The sequence below is a fragment of the Citrus clementina genome, unplaced genomic scaffold (assembly GCF_000493195.1).
Source record: "Citrus clementina cultivar Clemenules unplaced genomic scaffold, Citrus_clementina_v1.0 scaffold_2, whole genome shotgun sequence".
Taxonomy (NCBI): domain Eukaryota; kingdom Viridiplantae; phylum Streptophyta; class Magnoliopsida; order Sapindales; family Rutaceae; genus Citrus; species Citrus x clementina.
Window position 1 is genome coordinate 11,150,023 of NW_006262688.1, and position 10,957 is coordinate 11,160,979.

At 36.0% G+C, this 10,957-nt stretch overlaps 1 non-coding gene across 1 annotated transcript; it reads right to left on the bottom strand.

Moving 5' to 3' along the window:
- Positions 1-6,589: 6,589 nt before the first annotated feature.
- Positions 6,590-6,693, bottom strand: LOC112101244. The gene has a single exon (XR_002907371.1). It is a non-coding gene; the product is annotated as a small nucleolar RNA R71 (small nucleolar RNA).
- Positions 6,694-10,957: the final 4,264 nt, after the last annotated feature.

Consider the following 10,957-nt stretch of genomic DNA (forward strand, 5'->3'; position numbering starts at 1 on the left):
CTCATGTTTGGCTTCCTTAAGCGCCCTCAACCATTAACATAAAAATTCCTCTATGCATTTTGCATAAATGCCAAACTATGCCTTGTGTGCAAACCTTGTAGACCCGCGAGCAGTTACACATCCTCTTCTATAGCACACCAAAAACAATAGACTAGTCTCTCATGGAGAAAAGTGTCATACAGCTAGCTGTCACTATTAGTATTTGTATCAACTAATTTAGAGCTACTTGCCGAACAAGTTCTATTCCAACAATCTTCTTTAAATTATCTTGATTGTCTATACACCTTTAGGTGTTTTGAGATTTACATTACCCTTGATTTTCTTATTAAACATATATTGGATCAATATATATATCGACTTCAATCTACCTCAAGCCAAAATTTATTCTCCCATCAAACTTTTCTATTTCTACTTCACATGTTTTGAAAACAAAAACTCCCCCTGAATATATGATTTATGATAATTTGTAAGCTCTCCCTTAATATTTCAAAACCATGCATAAATACTTGAAATGCAAAATACGTATTACACGTCTCCGTATTCAAAATACATGATCTCTCCCCCTTCATCATCAAAATTACTATAAATTGGATGCTCACACCAAAAATAACATCTCAATGACTAATCAAGAAGCATATAAAAATAAAGCATGCAATTAATTCAAAGAGTCATATTCATCCTAAGAATTCAGAAAATATCATCCAAATATAAATTATCCAAATATTAAACAACCATTATCCGTAATCCACAATTAAAAAAATTATGCATATGAAAATGTAGGTGCATAATATAATAAGGAACTATGGTAAAATCCGTAAGGAGAGCACACTATGGAAGTGGTAATTTAAAATACCCAAAATGCACAAATTCGATTTTGTAAAATAATGAGTGAAATGGATGATTTTAAACCGATTATATTGATCCAAGAGATGATTTAAGATAATGGATGGTGTTAATTGGATCAAAAGTGGGCTAAAAAGAGCTTAAATTGGAAGAGAAAGAAATGGGTAAGTTAAGTTTTTGATTTTGGGTTTTATATGGAGAGATGATGAAATCAAGTTTTGAGAGTGAAAATTGAAGGAGTAATGGATGAATAATAAGTTGGATGATTGATTTTGGCAAGAGAATGAGTGAAAGATGAAGAAATTTGAGAGAGAAATGGAGGGGCACTATTCACGCGTGAGAGAGAAAAAGAAATGAGTGAAGAACAAGTGAAGAAAAGATGATGGAGAAGTGATTAATGAAGATGAGATGTATGGGTTTTAGTTTGAATGATTGATTTGGGCATAAAAATGGATGAAAAAAGAAGAAATTGGAAGTGAAAATGGAAAGGTGTTTCACAGTTTGGGTGAGAGAAAGAACAAGTGCGGAAAAATAATGAAGGAAGAAGAAGAAGCAAAAAAAATGACTCCAACCCGTGACCAAGCGTCTAGCCGCTTGGGGGCAAGTGGCTAGCCGCTTGCTCTCGGGTTTGGGATAGTTTCCAAGCGGCTAGCTGCCTGGTGGCTGTCCATCTGCACAATACTTGCTTTCCGGCTAGTTTCGGTCAATTCCGTGACCATTTTGTGATCCCGAAACTTCTCAAGATCGAATTTAATGCATGATTCATGATTTTAAACATTCAAAAGATGATTAATTCAAATTTATAACATATTCATCATGCATATACATCACAATTATGAGATACAATAACACTTTATGGTTGGAATTATAAACATTTAAAACATGATTAATTCACACATATAATTCATCCATCATGCATATATTTTACACAATTATTAAACATATATGCATTCAAAGATTAATAAGCATATCACTCATTTATCATGCTTAGGCATTACATAATCATTAAAATCAAACAAATCCATCATGATGAGTTGATAAGCTATCATCATATATATATAACCATGCATCATGATAAAGCACTCAATGTTAAACACAATGATAATTCAATCATGTAAACATACAAGTATACTTTCATAAATTCAAGTTCCTATCCATTTTTCATGATTCACTCAACATGATACCAAATAAATTATTAAATACTTACTAAGCTTAAAAGACCATCATTTATAATCAATAAGGCAATAATTGTTACCAAAACTATTAAATCATATTGTTTCATCATTTTTGCTTACACCATAATCAAATGATTATTCTCATAAGCTTTTATCAAGGAACTCTTCTCCATTCCTTGATTGTGGTGCCTACAAAAAATATTCAAGTTGTGTGCTTTGGTACCCAAATATTCTTAGGTCTTTGAGTGTTAGCAATGGTTCCTTTTGGAACCCAAATACATGTTACTCCATAATATGCATTTTTTTTAATCGGACATCTAAGCTTTATGTGACCATTTTGATTGCAATAATGGCATACAATTTTATCATTAATGGAGGTAGTTTTAACAAAATAACTCTTATAATATTTTTTTTTTTAAATTTGGCTTATAACCAATACCTCTTTTATCAAACACACATTTTTGTGAATTAAGCAAGTTATCAACATCTTTTGCCCATTTGTGAATTTTAATACAATTTGATTTAGCTCATTGCTCTTCTTCTTAAGCACTTCATTTTCTTTCATTAATTCATCAACATGTGATTTCTCATGCTCATATGAAGTACTTTGTTTGCATTTAAATGATGCAATTCTATCATGCAACATTTTATTATCTAACTCTAGTCTTTTAATTTTTTTATTTAATGAATCATTGCATTTTTGTAAAGCATCATTTTCATTTTTCAAGTTATCTACATATGATTCTAGATGCTCATGTGAAGTACTAAGTTTCTCATTTGATAATGCAACTTTATCATGCAATGTTTTATTCTCTAATTCTAGGCACGTAATCTTTGCACTTAGAGATTCATTCTCATTTGTGAGCTTTACTATTTTCTTTTTAAGACATGCATTCTTTTTACCAATTTTTATCCAATTATCATGCAATTCTTTAAAAGCATCATATAATTCATCATAAGTAGAAATATCATTTACCTCATCAAGTTCATCATCTAATTTGTCTCCAATTGCCATGAGAGCTAGATTTGTCATTTCTTGATGCTCTTCATCATCACTTGTTTCCTCATCTCTATCATCCCATGTGGCTACCATTGCTTTCTTCTTGAGCTTGTTGAGAAAAGGGCATTCCGTTCTTATATGGCCAGGCTTCTTGCACTCATAACATTTTATTACTTCCTTTTTCTCCTTTCGGTTCTTGAGGTCTCTAAATTTTCTTCGCTCACCGGGTTTCTTAAAAAGTTTTCTAAACCTCCTAGCTAGCATATCCATCTCCTCCTCATCCAGCTCGCTTTCCTCATTACTTTCATGTTTCGAGGCTTTGAGAGCAATGCTTTTCTTCTACTCCTCATTGCCTCTTTCGGCTGCCAAGTCTTCCTCATAAGAAATAAGAGAACCAATTAAATCATCAATAGGTAAAATATTTAAATATTTGGCTTCCTCAATGACAGTCTTTTTTGGTCTCCATTCCTTAGGTAGCGACCTAATAATTTTCTTAACTTTCTCGTTATTTGAAAAGGTCTTTCCTAGGGCTCCTAGAGTGTTCACTATGTTTGTAAATCTAGTATACATAGAATACACACTCTCATTTTGTTCCATTTGAAACAATTCATATTGTCGAGTGTACCTACTAATTTTAGACTCTTTCACTTGATTCGTGCCTTCATAAACAACTTCAAGTTTGTGCCAAATTTCATTAGCACTTTCACAACTAGATACTCTATAAAACTCTTTTTTATCTAGTGCACAAAATAAGGCATTAATAGCTTTGGAGTTTAGAGAAGCTTTTTTCTTTTCCAATTCATTCCATTCCCGTGAAGGTTTTGGAATATCATCCCCGACTTCGTTTTTAGTCAAAGGCATAAATGGACCATCACAAACAATTTCCCAAATTTCATAATGTAAAGCTTGTAAATAAATTCTCATCCTAGTTTTCCAATATGGGTAGTCATTACCGTAAAAAAATGGTGGTCTAATTGCAGATTGTCCTTCCCTAAAGGTTGAGTCATTATGGGTTGTCATGGATCTTTAACTCTAGACGGTTAAGTCTACACAAGAGCACCTTACTCTGATGCCAAATGAAATACAAGTTATGCAACCCAAGAGGGGGGGTGAATTGAGATTTTAAAATTATGCAATACAATTCGCACAACAATTTAATCTATTGCCTTAATCAAATAAAAAACAATAAATTCAATCAAGCACAATATTAAAAGAGTAAGGGAAGAGAAAACAAACAAAAGTATTTTTACGTTGTTCGGCTATCCCCGCCTACATCCACGCCTCCAAGTACACCCGGCTTGAGGATTTCACTATCCAAGCTGTTGAGTGTTAGAAAATGCATATTTATAAAGGAGAAAACCGTCATTTTACATTTCAAGTCTTACTAACAACCCTTACTTTTATGTATTTAACATTCTTGTGATTTAATTACGTGTGTTTTATTTTAATTAAGTAATTTATGTATTTTAGGGGCATTATAGTCATTTCACAATAAAGGAGAGATCAGACGGCAAAACGGACATCACTTTTGAACTCAGGACGGTCGAAAACCTTAGGAGGAGCATAAAAGGAAAAATGGCACTATTCACATGTACGGTACTATTCACGTGTACGGTACTGTCTACGTTACTGTTCACGACACTGTTCACATAGACGGATGATGACGTGGCATTGACCGATGATGTGGCATTGACTGATGAGGTGTCACGATCCTGTTGGACTAAAATTCTTATGTACTGTTGATGGTGACGTGGCAGCATATCAGTGGACGAAAAATCTCGTGTACGGTGCATGCATCACACAGGATTATTTTCAACCAAACCGCGTTACTGTTCATCCGGGTCAAACCGCGTTACTGTTCAAAGTCGGGTCAAACCGTGTTACTGTTCATCCGCGTGGTCAAACCGTGGACTGTTGACTGATGACGTGGCGCAATCCTGAGCGTCCAAACTGTTTTTAATCCGATGGCCATGATTTACTCCATGTATCTATAAAAAGGGGGCCTCCCCCCCCTAATTTGATAGCTCTGAATCCATTTTTGGGATCCATTTTCTGTAATTCCCTCTCCATCTTGTATTTTCTTCGTATTTTAATAAATTCTCATTTTGCCCCTAGTTCAATTATGAGTGGCTAATTTTCTTTCAAGCTTGGGTTGAAGGTGAAGTCTCAACATGTGTCATGGGCTTAATTTGGTAAATTTATTTTCTCTTCCCCTCTAGTTTTTGTGGATGTTTTGACTTCTCGTCGACAAATAATACTAATCTTGTCTAGTACCGCCTTGGTTTCACCGGCCCTCTAGTACAAGGTTATTATTATTTGGCACGATAAGCCCTTAGCACCATATTGATTAGAACGTGGTTCATGAGGTGTGGATTCCCCCCTCATGATTTAATTGACATTAATACGGATTATTTAGCCCATGATGCATGTTGATACGGATCCAGATACCCAAGTACGTCAATTTAATAGATTTTCTCTTCAATTTATTCTCTCCATTGCAATTCCAATTTTAGAATTTATTCTCGCCATTTTAATTTAAGTTTTAGCATATTCCAAATCATTTCCACCATAATTCCAACCACCCATTTACAAAATTAATTCTATATATAATTAAAATCCACCTCCTCGTGGGATCGACACTCGTCACCATAGATCTATACTACAATAGATTCGTGCGCTTGCGAGTACATTAAAATTTGCACAACAAGTTTTTGGCGCCGTTGCCGGGGAGGTAAGTAATTTTAATTCATAGAATTAATTTTTGTGAATAATTTCTTTTATTTGTTTTCTTGTATTTTTTTTATTAAATTAAAAAAAAAAAGAAAAAAAAAGTGAATCTACATTTAAAGGTTAGTATTTCTTTTCTTTTTCTCTTCTTTAAAATTATGTAATTTAATTTTCCATTTATTTTTCTTTGTAATTTTTTTTTTGTTTATCTTATTAATTTAATTTTTAGTTAATTTCTTTCACGTATTTATTTTTGTGTATTTTTATAGAAAGGTTGTAATAGCGCAATAAGGTTAGTATCGTAATTTCTCCCTCTTCTTTATTTTTATTTGTTTTGTTCCCATCTTTATTTTTATTTTATTTGTTTTGCATGCATGGTCGTAGGTCATTATTACCCAATCTTGAACCTATAGACCTTGAACTTGAGAAAACACTTCGCACACACAAACATATTAAAAATAAAATGGATTTGCAACCACAGGAGAGGCCATTTAAGGACTACTTCAGTCCTTTAGCTAATTTGAGCACATCATGCATAAGATACCCTAATGTAGCTGCTAGGAGCTTTGAACTAAAACCTAGTGTGCTAAATTGTCTCCCCACATTTTATGGCCTAGAAAATGAGGATCCATATAATCATCTGAATGATTTTCATGCCATTTGTCAAACTTTTAAATATGAAAATTTTTCAGACGATGATGTTAAACTCAGATTATTCCCATTTTCTTTAAAGGATAGAGCTCGTTCATGGCTTAATACATTGCCTGCTAATAGCATTTCATCATGGGAACAAATGGTAACTAAATTTTTGAATAAATATTTCCCAGTGCATAAAACCAATGCTATTCGCAGGGAAATCTCAGAGTTTACTCAGAGAGAGGACGAGCAGTTTTTTGAAACATGGGAGCGATTCAATGGGCTACTCTTGAAGTGTCCACATCATGGGTACGAAAAATGGCACCAATGCCAATACTTTTTGGAGGGATTATTGCCAAATGTGCAAGAATGGCTAATGGCAACAAGTGGAGGAGAGCTAATGTCAAAAAGTGCATCAGAAATTTGGGAATTCTTCCAGCGACAAGCGGATAATTCCCAACAACGGAGTCGATCAATCAGGAATACTAGAAGAATTAAGGGAGTAAATGAGGTTCAAATTGGCGAGTCAACTTCGGGAATCAAAGAAGTCAAGGAGATGGTTGAAGGTCTTGCTCGACAAATAGCATCGTTATCAACTGCTAAATCAACAGAACCACATGACCATGACTCATACTCAGATCAAGCCAATGCCATAGGTGTAATGAGAAAGCCATCAAATTACAACCCATACTCCAACACATATAACCCTGGATGGAGAGACCACCCCAATTTTTCATGGTCTTAAGGATTCCAACAGAATGGACCAGCAGCTCCAGCTCCACCAATGCAACAAATTCCTCAAGTTCCTCAAGCCTCTCAGCCACCATTTAGACCATACAATCAAAACCAGAACCACTCTCAACCTAGACCATGGGAGGATGCATTCCAGAATTTCAGGAATGTTACTCACTCCACGATTGAGCAACAGAACCGCACTATTGATGGACTACGAAATGAGTTGAGAACAGGCTTCAATTCACAAGCTCAATCAGTTTCAAGCCTTGAGAAGATGGTGGGACAGCTTGCTTCTTCAGTTCAGACCTTGGCAATGACTGTTGAGAAAGGTAAGTTTCCAAGTCAACCAGTGCCTAATCCTAAAGGAGTACATGAAGCAAGTGCCAGTTCACCACAACAGCATGGAGAGGTCAAAGCAGTAATGACCTTGCGAAAAGGAAAGGAAGTCGACAACAAAGTGGAGATGCCGGTGACAAAAGAAAATCAAATTGTACCTGTGAATGTTGAGGACTCACCACCGGAGGAAAAAGAAGAAACCAACCCACGAGAATATGTTCCTAAAGCTCCATTTCCTCAGAGGTTAGCAAAAGGCAAAAAGGGAAAATCCACAGGTGAGATTCTCGAAATCTTCAAACAGGTAAGTGTTAACATCCCTTTACTTGATGCTATTAAACAAGTTCCATCTTATGCCAAGTTTCTTAAAGACCTTTGTACTAAAAAGAGAAATATGCATGTTCAAAAGAAGGCATTTTTAACAGAAAACGTTAGTTCTATACTCCAACATAAAATTCCTTTAAAATGCAAAGACCCAGGCTCCCCCACTATCTCATGTAGCATAGGGAACCACACAATTGAGAATGCTTTGTTGGATTTAGGAGCTAGTGTAAATTTGTTACCTTATTCAGTGTTTGTGAAACTTGGACTTGGAGAATTACACCCAACTCCAGTGGTGTTACAGCTTGCAGATCGGTCCACGAAAATACCTCGTGGTATTGTGGAGGACGTGCTTATCCAGGTAGACAAGTTTTATTTTCCTGTTGATTTCATTGTAATTGACACTCAACCAATACAGGATTCAAGGAAGCACATCCCCATTATTCTAGGCCGACCTTTCTTGGCAACTGCGGATGCTCACATTCAATGCAGGACTGGAAATATGCAGTTGTCCTTCGGCAACATGACTATGGAACTGAACATCTTCAACATTGCCAAACAACCTCACAGTGCAGATGATGGAATTGTTGATGTGGATTTAATTGAAGCATTAGTTGATGATACTTTTGTTTCAAACCTTAGTGATGATCCTTTACAAACATGTTTAACTCACTTTGGTTTTAATTTTGATATTGACAGATCGGTCGAAGAGGTCAGCGCCCTGCTTGACTCAGTACCATCCATGGACACTAATGAATGGAAGTCAAGAGTTGAACAACTAGCACCATCAGAGAAGAAACTCATCCCATCATCAGAATCACCACCGAAACTCGAGCTCAAACCATTACCCAACACTTTGGAATATGCATTTTTGGGGGAAGAAAGTACTCTGCCGGTAATCATCTCATCATCCCTCAATGACGAACAAAAAGGTAAGTTGTTGGATGTTTTAAAAGAGCATAAAGGAGCATTAGGATGGACCATAGCAGACATTAAAGGTATAAATCCAGTAGACTGCATGCATTACATTCACCTTGATGAAAATGCTAAATCTACTAGGGAAATGCAACGTCGGTTAAATCCTAATATGAAAGAAGTTATTAGAACTGAAGTCCTTAAGCTATTAGATGCAGGTATCATTTACCCCATTTCTGATAGTTCATGGGTCAGTCCTGTACAAGTTGTCCCCAAAAAGTCAGGAGTTACAGTAGTTACGAATGCTGATAATGAATTGATACCCACTAGAGTGACTACAGGATGGCGTGTATGCATTGATTATAGAAAGTTGAATTCTGTCACACGTAAAGACCATTTCCCTTTACCATTTATTGATCAAATGCTTGATAGATTAGCAGGTCATGAATTTTATTGCTTTCTAGATGGCTACTCAGGATACAATCAGATCCCCATAGCACCAAAAGATCAGGAGAAAACTACTTTCACTTGCCCTTTTGACACATTTGCATATAGGAGAATGCCATTTGGATTATGCAATGCACCTGCTACATTTCAACGATGCATGTTGAGCATTTTTTCTGATATGGTTGAACGATTCCTTGAAGTCTTTATGGATGACTTTTCTGTCTTTGGTGACTCGTTTGATCAATGTTTACATCATCTAACACTAGTTCTGCAGAGATGTGTCGAGAAGAACTTGGTCTTAAATTGGGAGAAATGTCATTTTATGGTAAAACAAGGTATTGTTCTCGGTCACATCATTTCGAGCAAAGGTATTGAGGTTGACAAAGCCAAGGTGGATCTCATTTCTAATCTTCCTCCACCCAAAACAGTCAGAGAAGTAAGATCTTTCCTTGGGCATGCTGGTTTCTATAGACGTTTTATTAAAGATTTTAGCAAAGTTTCTAGACCCTTATGCAATTTACTTGCTAAGGATGTACCTTTTATCTTTAATGATTCATGTCTTATGGCGTTTGAAAAATTAAAGCAGTTGTTGACATCATCACCCATCATTCAGGCCCCAAACTGGAGCTTACCATTTGAACTCATGTGTGATGCATCTGATTATGCAGTAGGAGCAGTATTAGGACAAAGAGTTGATCGAATTCCCCACGTTATTTACTATGCTAGTATGACATTGAATGATGCACAGTTGAACTATTCAACTACTGAAAAAGAAATGCTAGCAGTAGTGTTTGCATTAGAGAAATTTCGATCTTATCTCATTGGTTGTAAAATAATCGTGTTCACAGATCATGCTGCTCTTAAATATCTTCTCACAAAGAAAGATGCAAAAGCTAGGCTAATTCGTTGGGTGTTACTTTTGCAGGAATTTGACTTGGAATTCAAAGATAAGAAAGGGACAGAAAATGTTGTGGCGGACCACCTCTCTCGTCTCCATTTTGACTCAATTACAGAGCCATTAATATTGAATGAGTCATTTCCAGATGAACAATTAATGAGTGTGGAATTATTACCTTGGTATGCTGATATAGTTAATTATCTTGTTACAGGTAAACTTCCAGAGCATTGGACCAAGCAAGACAAGGCTAAATTCTTTGCAGAAATAAAGAATTTCTTTTGGGATGACCCGTATTTGTTCAAGTATTGTGCAGACCAAATTGTTAGACGATGCGTCCCAGAAAGTGAAATTCCGAATATCCTTTCATTCTGCCATGAACAAGCTTGTGGAGGCCATTTCAGTGCTAAGAAAACAGCGACTAAAGTTTTACAATGTGGTTTCTATTGGCCAACTATATTTCGAGATGCTTACACTTTCTGTTCTTCATGTGATAGGTGTCAACGAATGGGGAGCATTACACGAAGGAACATGATGCCACTAAATCCAATTTTAGTGGTTGAGATTTTTGACGTATGGGGTATCGACTTCATGGGACCATTTCCCCCGTCTTTTGGCCATCAATACATATTGGTTGCTGTTGACTATGTATCGAAATGGGTAGAAGCAATTCCATGTAGGACCAATGATCACAAGGTGGTGATAGCATTTTTGAAAAGCAACATTGTTTCACGCTTTGGATTCCCTCGAGCGATAATCAGTGATGGTGGTGCCCACTTTTGTAACAAAGCATTCAAAGCTCTTTTGACAAAGTATTCAATCACACACAAAGTGGCGACCCCGTATCATCCGCAAACCAGTGGCCAAGTTGAGATCTCCAATCGAGAAATAAAGCACATATTAGAAAAAACGGTGAGGCCAGACAGAAAA